A 12,792-nucleotide genomic window follows, 5' to 3' on the forward strand; every position below is an offset into this window, starting at 1 on the left:
GTTGCAAGGGGTTGTGGTATGCGAGGGAGGGGGTTGTGGGGAAGGGGGGATACGGAGTTGCGAGGGAGGGGAGGGGATCGGAGGGGAGGGGAGGGGGAGGGGCCTTTGGGATGCGGGGGAAGGGGAGGGGGGCTGGGGGAGGGAAGCTTCGGGGGTGGGGGAAAGGAGGGGTTACGGGGTTGGTGGAGGGAAGGGGGGTTGCGGGGTGGTGGGGAAGGGGTGGGGTGGGGTGGGGGAGGGTGGTGTTTGGGTGGTTAGGGTTATGGTATTAGGGGTTTGGATTAGGGTTAAAGAGGTTAGATTTAGATGATTTAATTAGGATTAGAGGCAGAATTAGGGGTTAATGACTAACGGAAGTCCAACATCGTTAGTTATAAGGGTAATTTGATGTATTTTTGAAATGTTGGGGGTATATGGTGAATTTGAAAACTTGAAAGGGTATATGGTGTAAAAAAAATTATTAGGGATATATAGTGAAAAAACCGTATTATATACAAGTTTTTACATTAGAGAGACTTAACTTGAGTAGCACGATGAACAAAGCTGAAGACTAGAGCCATCATGCTATTATCTACTTTATAACTTTAACTACTATGTTTTGCAGAAGGAACAAGAATTGGAAGTTCAACTGAGGGTTGTTCCTAATGCATGATCCTAATTTCCATCATATCAAAATTTATTTGGTGAAAATGATTATTTCTCATATTCAAATATTTTTTACTCAATGCTCTATATTTAAGCATTGATGTGTACATTCATCGCAACAAAATGAAGGAACTTTTTCACTCATTTAGGAGCCGAAACTCCGACGCAACAACACTCTTGAGGAAATTGTTTATGTGGCCCTTTTCCACAATAAATAGTATAAGCCACAATGCCAGCATCTTCACACATCTTCTTACATTCCACTTGATACTTACATGGCCCCACATATGTGCACTGGTCAAATGAGTCCACCTCACCTAGGACATCATGGATTCAATTTCTTTAAAAATTACAAGCAAGAAATTGACACAAATAATGTAACAAACGCCTAAATTCATAAAAGAGATGTAGAAGATATCAAAATTACTTTTAATGCACTGTTATTACCCCATACATACAATTATCCATATTAATTATGTTTTTTATAAATATTCATATTTTCTCTGTTTTGTTTTAAATGCAACAAATGGGTATTATTTGTGAGATACAAAATATTCATTTGTTGCATTTAAAACGAAATGGATGAAGTATTAATTATGGTTATTATTAATGTAATAGTTCTTTATTTTCAAAGAAACCCAACAAATGGACTACTTAAATAAATCGAAACGAGCAATGTTTACCATCGAACTAGGACAAAAACGAGTCAAACACATGAGCTACATTATTACCACTATGTTTAACAAAAGATTAAGAAACACTCTTAAAATCTTTAGCTAAAAGAAAAATGTCTTTTAAAATTAAGAAAAAAGTGCTCATTCAGATGAATTATTCTTTAAATCATTTATCACAGACAGATTATTAAAACAAAACCTCAAGAGATAGATATCACTCTCTCGTTTTACTTTTTTTTTTCTCTTTGCACCATTTATATTGACACAAAATCTGAGTATTACATAAAAATAATACTTTCTCCGCGTCCCAAAATATAGTTCTTGTTTCTATTTTGGGAGTCAAACTTTAAAAACTTTGACCAAATATTCTTACTAATATATACAAAAAAATATATTCATGAGGGGTCTTGTTAGATTCGTCTCAATCTGTAAATTCGTAATATCAACTTTTAATATTTTTTTCTAATAAGAAATAGAAGATATCTTAGGTCAAAGATACGTCTTGGAGACTATGCAAAATAAAACAAGAACTATATTTTAAGACGGAGGGAGTAAGAACTATATTATAGATGGATCATGTAATCGAAGTATATATAATTCGTAAATCGTAAGCCTTCCTATTTTGAAAATAGATTATACTTTGACGATATATAAATTTAATTATGTGTACAAAATAAATAAGGAAAATGAAGAGTGTGAGAAAAATGAGATATATACTCAGATACCTATAGATGATTGGAAAAAAGCAGCAAATAGACAAATGGCAAGACAAGCAAGCTGGTATTTTGAAGCCATTTTCTTTACGTCTAATATTGATCCTTTTTCTTTTGATTATTGTAGTAAGGAGTTTTTGATGTCTTTGGCACTTCACAAACTTTTATATGAGATGGGCCACACTTTCAATTAATGGTGTGGCCATCCCCTTTCCTCTCACTACCTCTCTTCTCTTCTCTCACGCACGCCCCCCCCCCCCCCCCCCCCCTTTTCTCTCATTTTTTTTAATATTTCTTTTTCCTAACTTTTTGCCTCATTTTCTCTCTCCTCTTATTTCCCCTTTTTTTTTCAAATTTTCTCTCTCCTCTTATTCCCTCTAGAATTTTACCATTAACACATTGATAAATAAGGACCTGACCGGCTAATAATAAGTCCAAGCTAGGCCTTATAATGATGCTCGTGTCCCCTTTAAAAAAAGCCCAAGCGTGAATCCGTTTTCGGATAACCCTACCTGAATGTACGTGTAACCCTTATTATTTGTAACCTTATTTTATGATACGAGGAACTCATTACTTCATAATAAGTAACTATTATTATTTGTACCCTTATTTTATCATACGAGTAATAACTCATTTATTCTACAAGTAACCCTTATATATTTTTCAAATGACCCATTATATTATAAAAGTAACCTCATTAGTTAACAAAAGTAACCCTAATTACATGTTTGAGTAACCTTATTTTATTTGTTCGAGTAACCTCATATGTTCCCAAAAGTAACTCTAATTATTATACAATAACTTGAAATGTTTATAAAAAGTAATCATAAGAAAGGTACAAGTAACCCATAAATTAGTTCATAAAAACTATCCCCATTATATATTTAAAAATTTATGTCAATGTACAGTTTTAAAATATAATTTTTACCAATACATAATTAAAATTATTTATGGTCAAAAGTTGTGTAATAGAGACTGTAAAGACACTAGTGTTACATTCTGTATGGAGCGAAGAAAATTCGTATTTAGACATTTGCTTATTTTCGCTAAATGATACTCCAGTGAGTTTTAAGATCCCTATTGTTCGACGTTAATCACTCTCTTCAATTTGAAGCTCAATTCATGCATGCTTAATTCGAGCTGACTTTGTTAATGCCCAAATCAAACAAACTCGAATGGAGTCAAAATACTAACATAATCACTGAAGTACTTGAATTTGAGAGTTCTGCAAGCCACTCAAATTTAGAAAAAAGACCATCTCAAATTTAGAATTTTAAAATTTTGACAAAGAATTTAATTATTTAACACGTTATTATAAGAAAAAATTGGTGTATCTTGAGTGTAACAAGTTACATCATAGTTTATTGTGTAAATTTAACATTATTAAAAAAACGAGTACGTCTTGAATGTAATACGTTCATCATATCATAGCTTATTGGGTAAGCTGCATAAACATAGAGTTCAACAAAAATAATATGACTATACAAATAAGAATAAAAATCTTATGTCAAATGTATGTCATTTGAATTTTTTTTAACAAAAGAAGCAGTAATTTACGAGTTATTGCTTGAGAACCAGACTTCCAAGTACCCAATCCCACTGCTGGTATTTTGTGGCCGCTTATCAATGGAAAATACTCCATTTCTTTGTGCTGAGGTGCCGTCGTAGATGTTGCCTGAGCCATTTTTTAACTTATTTACTCACTCAATCTGCAATTAGTAGATTATACACCGAGGTGTAGGTAGAGGAACCTACACCTTGCCCAAAACGCAGGAAAAAAAGAACAAAACGCAGGCTTCTTGTAAAGGAATGAACAATAATGTACATGGTCTCAGTTGAGTAATGTACATGGAAAACTTTGGAAAAGAAACTGATTTGACCGTTACTATTCACCAATTAATAACTGATTTGATGTCAACTGCAAATCACGTCGCCCCATGCACCAGTGATCATCATATTTCAACTTTTCACACTCAACCTCCATATTTCATTCACAACTTTCTCTCTCTACCTTTTCTCACTTTATCAAATTCTCTCTCTACATTCTCTTCAACCACCGCAATTCTCACCAAAAAAAACCCCAATTCACACCAGAAAACTCCAATTACCACCATAAAATTCCATTGCACCATCCACAAATTGTCCTCTAGCGTTTATGGACAATAGCGACAAAAAAAACCAAAACAAACGACAACCACGCAGTCAAGAAACCACGGCAACCAAGGCAAGCGAAAAAACTACCTTGCCCAAAACCACTCAGAATAATTCTCCATCTCCACAACTAACTATGGGAAGATATTATGTAAGTTTCTACAATTTCGTTTCTTTAAATTTAAATTTACATTTTAAATTTTTGGTGAAGAAAATGAGTTCTCATCACTTTGGATTGTTGAACATTGTAATTGTAATTGTACAAAATGTAGGTATGATAACGGTTGTAATTGAACAATTTTGGTTTGATGTGTTGTACATTGTGTGTTCGAATTGTACTTCCATGGTGGAATTTGATATTGTTAATTTGATAGGTTGCATGGTCCATTTTGACACAAATTGGTTATTTTGGATTGTTGAACATTGTACAAAAAATTTGTTTTTGGTTATTTTGGTGCAATTTATGTTCAATTTCGGTTGTAATTGAACAATTTTCATTTACGGTTGATATGGTGTACATTGTGTGTTGCGAAATGTACTTCGCATGTTAGTAATTGAACAATTTTGTTGTTGAGTACTAAACCCTATAGATAGTTGAACATAGTACAAAAATATGTAATTTGGTACATTTTCTGATGCGCATTGTACATTACAAAATGTAGGTATGATAACGGTTGTAATTGAACAATTTTGGTTTGATGTGTTGTACATTGTGTGTTCGAATTGTACTTCCATGGTGGATTTTGATATTGTTAATTTGATAGGTTGCATGATCCATTTTGACACAAATTGGTACCAATGCATATGAAATATGATACCTAAATCATTGTACATTGAGTTATATCCATGTACATTATGGAAATTGGTTGTTCTTTATTGATACCGTAATGTACAATGGGACATGCCCTTATACAAACTATTGTACATTGGATGTCTTGTTATATTGGTAATTTGATAGCTTACATGGTCCATTTTGATAGAAATGGTCCAATTTCTATGAAATATGTTAATCAAATAATTGTATACTGATGATATCCACTTGAACATTACAATGGGACATGTCCTTACTTAATGTACATAATGCCAAATTGACTGTACATTGGATGACAATTTATTTCTTGCACATTTAACTTTAAGTACAATGGAACATTTAGTTTGTTATTGTACATTAGCTTTAATGTACAATGGACACTACCTTAGTTATTGTACAACACAAACTATGACTATGTGGTTGTTCAGTCTGCCTGTTTTCTTCTGCAATAATAAATGGCCAATGTACAATGACAGTCCTCCAAACGATTCTACCACAACAACTGAACAGCAAAAAGTACCCATACCTGCAACAAATAGGTATGTACAATAATTCATCACACTATTGTACACTGTCTGACCTCCAATGTACATTCTTTTATACTTTTGTTGGCTAGTTGTACATTATTAGAACATGTACTCTATTGGAAAATTAAACTGTCTTGCTTTGTTGTACATTATTGCTGTTTTGTTGTTCAATAAATAAATGCCAATGTACATTAACAGCTCTCCAATAGATCCACCTCAGAGAATCTAGGAACAGCAAACAGGCCACCCCTGAAACAGAGAAGTAAGTACACTAATTAATTACAGTGTTGTACACTGTGTGATGTCCATTGTACATTCTTATAGGATAATTATACAATGCTGCTTCTTGTACATTCTTATCAATAACGAAATGCAAAGTACAATGAAGCCCTCCAAAAGGTCCCACACAAATCTACTGCAGCACCAGGATCTATACCTGTAGTTGTTGAAGAGTAAGTACATTTTGTCTTTACTCCTAGCTTGTCATATGTGTTGGCATGCCTGTTCATGTTGGAATGATTTATACTCTTGTTGGCTAGTTGTACATTATTGCAAAATTACTGTCTTGCTTTGTTGTACATTATTGAATGTTTTGTTGTTCAATTAATAAATGCCAATGTACATTGTCAGCCCTTGTATAGATCCCACCCTCAGAGTATCTAATGAACAGCAAACAGGGTCCACCCCTGAAACAGACAAGTAAGTACACTAATTAATCACTGTGTTGTACACTGTGTGATGTCCAATGTACATTCTTATTGGATAATTATACTATGCTGCTTCTTTGTACATTCTTATTCAATAACGAAATGCCAATGTACAATGACAGCCCTCCAAAAGGTCCCACCACAACACATTCTAGTGAACAGCAACCAGGATCTATACCTGTAGTTGTTGAAGAGTAAGTACATTTTTGTCTTTACTCCAAGCTTGTACATTTGTGTTGCATGCCTGTTCATGGTGGAATGTTTTGCCCACATTGACAGGTCCACCACAGCAGCTTCTACTGAAAATGCTTCTGATTCCACAACATCTGAGAAGTAAGTTCACAATGTACATTTTTTGCACTTGTTTGTACTTTATAAATATGTTCTCATACTCTGAGGTTCATGTACATTCTATAAACTGTGATGTATAATAGCAGGCAACCTAATACTGAACCAGAAAATCCACCTAGTACTGCATGTAAGGCCTCTCTACACGAATCTCATACTCTGTTGATCCATATTGTACACCATTAGCTTATTGAGTGTTCATTGTACATTCCTTATATGGTGTTCACTGTTTCAAACATAAATGTACAATGTCGGTTTGCATTGGTATTGGCATAGAGGTTCATTCTTACTAATTGCATATATGTACACTCTATTTACAGTCCTCCTTCGACTGAGAAAGAACATACTCCTAATGATTCAAGCACACAGAAAACTGATAGTAAGTATATTATCATTGTACACTACTTACTGTTATCTTGTTGATTAATGAACGTTTATGTACATTTGTACAATTTAATTACATATATGTACACTCTTTTTTTTTCTAGAACGCCTGTTCTTGAGAGTGAGGCCATTCCACTCAATACTGAGATGTAAGTGCATGTACATTATTTGTTTGTTCTTAATTACATATATTATTAAGGCCATTCCAACCATTGTACATTTTTGGATGTCTTAAAGAGTTTATAGTGTAACAATTGTTGTACAATGTCAGGCCCCCCACTAATGAACATGACCCTATTCAACCCAATACTGAGATGTAAGTTGCACTACACTGCTATGTGTACATTACTACGTTGTACATTGCCTCTGCCGCATTGTACATTAGTTAACCTTAATTGTACAATTTCTATTTACAAATGATCATTGTACATTCAATTACATCTATGTTCTTGTATGAGATGTCAGTCCTTGTACATTAATGTTATTTCAGTGTACATTGTGGTATATTTTTGTACATTGTTAATCACATACATGTTTATTGTGTTACATTTGTTTTACACTGTCAGGCCCCCTACTACTGAACCTATTCCAACACCTCCCATTCCTGAAACAATTCCTGAAGAAGATGAAACAGACGATGATGAAGAGTAAGAAATATCTTAATTATATATACTTATGTCCAAACTAATGTACACATGTTCCTTTCTTTTACCCTAATGTACATTGTATATTGACATGCAGGTACCAATTGGTGTGCTGAGGGCAGGGCAAGGAAAAGTGCCCAAGCGTATGTTCATTGACACATTCATTTTCACATTGTTGTACTTCTTTTACGTTCATTTTACACATAACTACATTTGCACCTACATCTTACGCACGCCCAGTAAGAGAATGAAAATTTCAACTTCCAAGGCTGCCACAACTTCCAAGGCTGCCAAGGGAAGTCCCCACTTGAAGCAGATACACAAAGCCTGGGAAAGGAAAGCACCAGAGCAGGCCCTGAAAATCAGAATTGGCAAGGGTTCACCTCCCAAACAAAAGAAGGCTGCTAAGTCTAGGTATAGTGAATGAACAATAAAATATTCGTGTCTGTCATTATTTATCCAGTCATGTATATTATTTCTGCATGACATGAACACTAGTATTTGCTGATTGTACTTTTGTGTAATTGAATGTACACTGTTTATTACCTTGTTTGTACATTATGTATTCTTCTAGTCAGACTGATTATGTTCTATGTACATTGTAATTGGTTAAAATGAACATTCCATTTCTTTGTGCATTATGACAAGCATGTACACTATTATTCTGTTGGATGTACATGTACAATAGTATGTGTCTGAATGTTAACTTTGTAATTGAATGTACACCTGGCTATACCTTGTTTGTACATGTATTTTCTAGTCAGAGTAGTTATGTTGTGTACATTGTAATTGGTTTAAATGAACATTCCATTTCTTTGTGCATTATGTCAAGCATGTACATTATTAATCTACTGGATGTACATGTACACTATTATTCGATGATTGTACTTTTTGTGTAATTGAATGTACACTGTTATTATACCTTGTTTGTACATTATGTATTCTTCTAGTCAGACTGATTATGTTCTATGTACATTGTAATTGGTTAAAATGAACATTCTATTTCTTTGTGCATTATGACAAACATGTACACTATTATTCTGTTGGATGTACATATACAATAGTATGTGTCTGAATGATCATCTTTTGTAAATTGAATGTACACTCTTGCTATACCTTGTTTGTACATTATGTATTTTCTAGTCAGATTGTTATGTTCTGTGTACATTATAATTGGTTTAAATGAACATTTCATTTCTTTGTGAATTATGTCAAGCATGTACATTATCATTCTATTGGATGTCATGTACACTATTATTCATGATTGTACTTTTTGTGAAATTGTATGTACACTGTTACTATTCCATGTTTGTGCATTATGTATTCTTTAGTCAGACTGATTATGTTCTATGTACATTGTAATTGGTTAAAATGAACATTCCATTTCTTTGTGTATTATGACAAGCATGTACACTATTATTCTGTTCATCTTCTGTAATTGAATGTACACTCTTGCTATACCTTGTTTGTACATTATGTTTTTTCTAGTCAGATTGGTTATGTTCTGTTGGATGTACATGTACAATAGTATTTTCTGAATGTACTTTTTGTGTTATTGAAAGTACACTGGTGTTATGCCTTGTTTGTACAATAGTCAGACTGGTTATTTAATGTACATTGTAATTGCCCAAAATGAACATTGCACTCTCTTTACATGTACATTGTAGTGATTCACCTCCTGATGTCAAGCCCCCACCAAAAAAGCAAAAAACCACTGAGCCTTGTGTGAAGGTCAGGCATAGTACTACGCCATTCCAAGCCTTCATCGCTGCTATTGCTGATCAACCTGAGAAGAAGCAAGCAATCATTGACATGGGTTTCGGTGGTCTACTTGAGCTAGACATGCCAAGGAATGACCCCATCTTCTGTGCTAGGTCGTCAGCCGATTTTCTGTGGGTAGTGGCTCCCTCTTGCTACGCCGAGGCAAGGACATCGATATCAGGGAAATCGATGTCCACTTGGTGTATGGGATTCCACTAGGAGGCTTGGTCGTTGATGAGACCAAGGAATTGCAGGAGAATGATGCTGACTTCAGGAGTATGATCGAGGACTGGAGGGAATATGTTGGCGTCCAGCGGGGTTCGCAACATTTCTACAATGGCAGCAGCTTGCTGATTCCGCAGTGCCAGTTACGGACAACTGGAAGAGGACATTCCTAGTGGGGCCGTTAACTGCTCATTAAATCAACCCTAAACCCCAGCCTCTCACAAACTTCTTTCAGCTACCATTGACGTCAACAACATCCCCAAGTACAACTGGTGCAAGTAACCATTGAATCATTGCTTCATTCAGCTTCTGCTGGCAAGAGGATACCAGTAGATTCTTCGCTGGTCCTCTGCCTTTCTTACAGGTACACATATGCCACCTATGTATTACATTGATATATTGTCCATATGCCAGTGTCTGCTCTCTTCTTGTGATGTTACTACAGTAATGTACCTTGGCATTGTATTGATTGTTCATTATTTTAGTCCCTTTGTACATTATTTTTTCAACACTGAGTTCTAATGTCACTATTTCTTATCTCGTTGTACATTCATAGTTACATTATGTTGATACTGTCCTATTGTCCATTGCTTCTCATAATATGCCATTGTCTAATCTCTTCTTGATTGTTCACTATTTTAAATGTGAATGACTTAATGTACATTACCCTATTTGGTCTACTATTTCCTAGGTCTGCTATTTTGATCGTCTACAGAAGGAACTACACAAGCCTCCCCGTCAATTCCCGCTACTCTCTATATGGAAACGGGAACTAATCAAGAGCAGGATTTATTGGGAATTCAAGTCCGGAGTTGGGATGGGGACTGTTCTCCCAAGGATCACTGCTCCCATGCACGGGCAACAAGATGAACAACAACAACAACAAGTAATCCACCTTCTCTAACATATATACATAATCTGTTGTTTTGCCATGTATAATGAACATTGTCCTAACAATACTCTACTTCAGCAGCAAAATTTACAACAACAACAACCCCAACAACACCAAGAAGATCAACAACAACAACAACAGGTTCACATTAAACCCAAGATTTGGAGATCCCCCCGCTTCCTTCCTCAATACACGCACAGCTTCAGCAACCCCCACTCCACAACTTCTCAAATTATTAATCATATGCAATTGTTCAACTGTCACTTTCCTATGAGATCTTATTAAATGTCTTTGTTTCAATGGTACCATGGGGTGATTGTGAATCATATGGTGCTTAGTAACAATAAAAAGTCCAGAGTCTTTGGATACATCAAATTGAATAAACGCTTTACATCCACAACGTTGATCAAGCTTAGTGAATGCCTGTGCCAAGAAGAACATCATGTATATTCTAGTGAACATTGGCTTTGCAGTAATGAACATCCGCATTGTTTTTTTAAACACTATGATTTGAAAAAAAAAAATAATAATAATGTATACTAATTTTACCACTATATATAATAACATCTGATATACTAATGTACATATTATCATCACCACACCTCAAGTATACTCCAGTGAACATTTGCTTTCAGTTATATATAAATTATATGTACATATTGTCATGACCTACATTAAACCACACAAAACATAACACATACCTTAGGCACACAACCTTTTGTGTCTTTCAATCCTTCCCGACTACAAACTAAAAAACGTTGTCTGATTGTCTTTGTTTCATATCTCCAACAAACTTTGCCCTTCCGGATACCAAATCCGCATTTAAATGCATACTCATTGTATAATTTGTAAGCTTCTTCATCGTTGGCAACTTCTTTGTGTATCAATTCAGATGTCTCACACTCAACATATTCTGCAGACAAAAAAAAATAAATTAAACATAACTAATATTTACCCTCATATAGAATAATGTACATTGAATGTCCCTTTAAATGATCACTGTAACAACAATAATTATTAACACATAACAAATATTAACACTAATATAGAAGAATGTACATTTGATGTCACTAAATTGATCACTAAAATATCCTAACTATACTATTGTCTTTAATGCATGTAAATTACATCATTTTCCACTTTCTCCCTCCATTTGGCAAATTGAGTATCATCTACACATAAAGCTTTACACATGTAAAACAGTGAAACATCTCAAAACAGTATAGGTTTACACCTTAAACATAACTAATATTTGCCTCATATAGAATAATGTGCATTGGATCTCACTAAAATTGATCACTGAAACAAAAGAAAAATAATTATTCACACATACCAAATATTAACACTCATGTAAAATAATGTACATTGGATGTCACTGAATTGATCAGTAAATAATCCTAACTGTACTATTGTCTTTGATGCACGTAAATTACATCATTTCTCACTTTCTCCCTCCATTTGGCAAATTCATTATCATGAAACACATAAACCTTTACACATGCCAAACACTGAAACATCCCAAAACAGTATAGGTTTGCACCTTTTGGGGATTTATAATAGACATACATAAATATAAGGAACATTCCAATCAACAGCACAATAAATGAAAAATAAATGAGGCAATGCATTAAATTGCTTCTTGCATAATAAATCAGAGTGAGTGACTAACTTATGTAACTACCAAACTTAAAATTGACTGCGCATATTGACCCTTCATGGGATAACATTAAACATATCTGACATACGTAACCAAAGTACAATGGGACACTGTACATTAATAGTCAACCAATTGTACAGTTTTAATACCCCAATGTACATTATAATATTCTTGCACATCAACTAACATGCATTTGTACATTAAAAAAGAGCTTGGTAGCTAAATACCATTCTTCTTCTCTAATTCATCTTCTTCACTTCCTCCTTCATTCCCCAAATCTTCCATTGCATTATCAAGAACAACATTATCAACATCGTTTTCACTAATATCTTCCATTTTTCCAACTTTTGTACCATAAAACTTGCAAAGATTTTAAAAATACAAACCGAAAATCACCCAAAGTAAATTCTGCCAAATTATCATATAAATTTATGAAACTCAGAAAGAAATCAATGAAGAACAAAAAAAAAAGAGAGAGACTTTAAATGTTTCTACATAAATTTATGAGAGAGAAATAGAATGAATGATTGATTGATGTAAGTTACAAAGTACACCATGACATACCATGAGCTAAACCCAGCTGGCCCACTTCAAAAAAGGCGCCAAACTCACCCCCAATTCAGCCAAACTTTGCCCCCCCCCCTAAACTACAC

General features: G+C 34.4%; 1 long non-coding RNA gene across 1 annotated transcript; it reads right to left on the reverse strand.

The window, feature by feature from the left end:
* Window positions 1-10,820: 10,820 nt before the first annotated feature.
* LOC130592171 (uncharacterized) lies at window positions 10,821-12,202 on the reverse strand. Its single transcript, XR_008970383.1, has 2 exons — window positions 11,184-12,202; window positions 10,821-10,905 (listed from the first exon to the last, which is right to left on the reverse strand). It is a non-coding gene; the product is annotated as an uncharacterized LOC130592171 (long non-coding RNA).
* Between the last annotated feature and the right edge of the window lie 590 nt (window positions 12,203-12,792).

The sequence above is a fragment of the Beta vulgaris genome, chromosome 7, assembly GCF_026745355.1.
Source record: "Beta vulgaris subsp. vulgaris cultivar EL10 chromosome 7, EL10.2, whole genome shotgun sequence".
NCBI lineage: Eukaryota > Viridiplantae > Streptophyta > Magnoliopsida > Caryophyllales > Amaranthaceae > Beta > Beta vulgaris.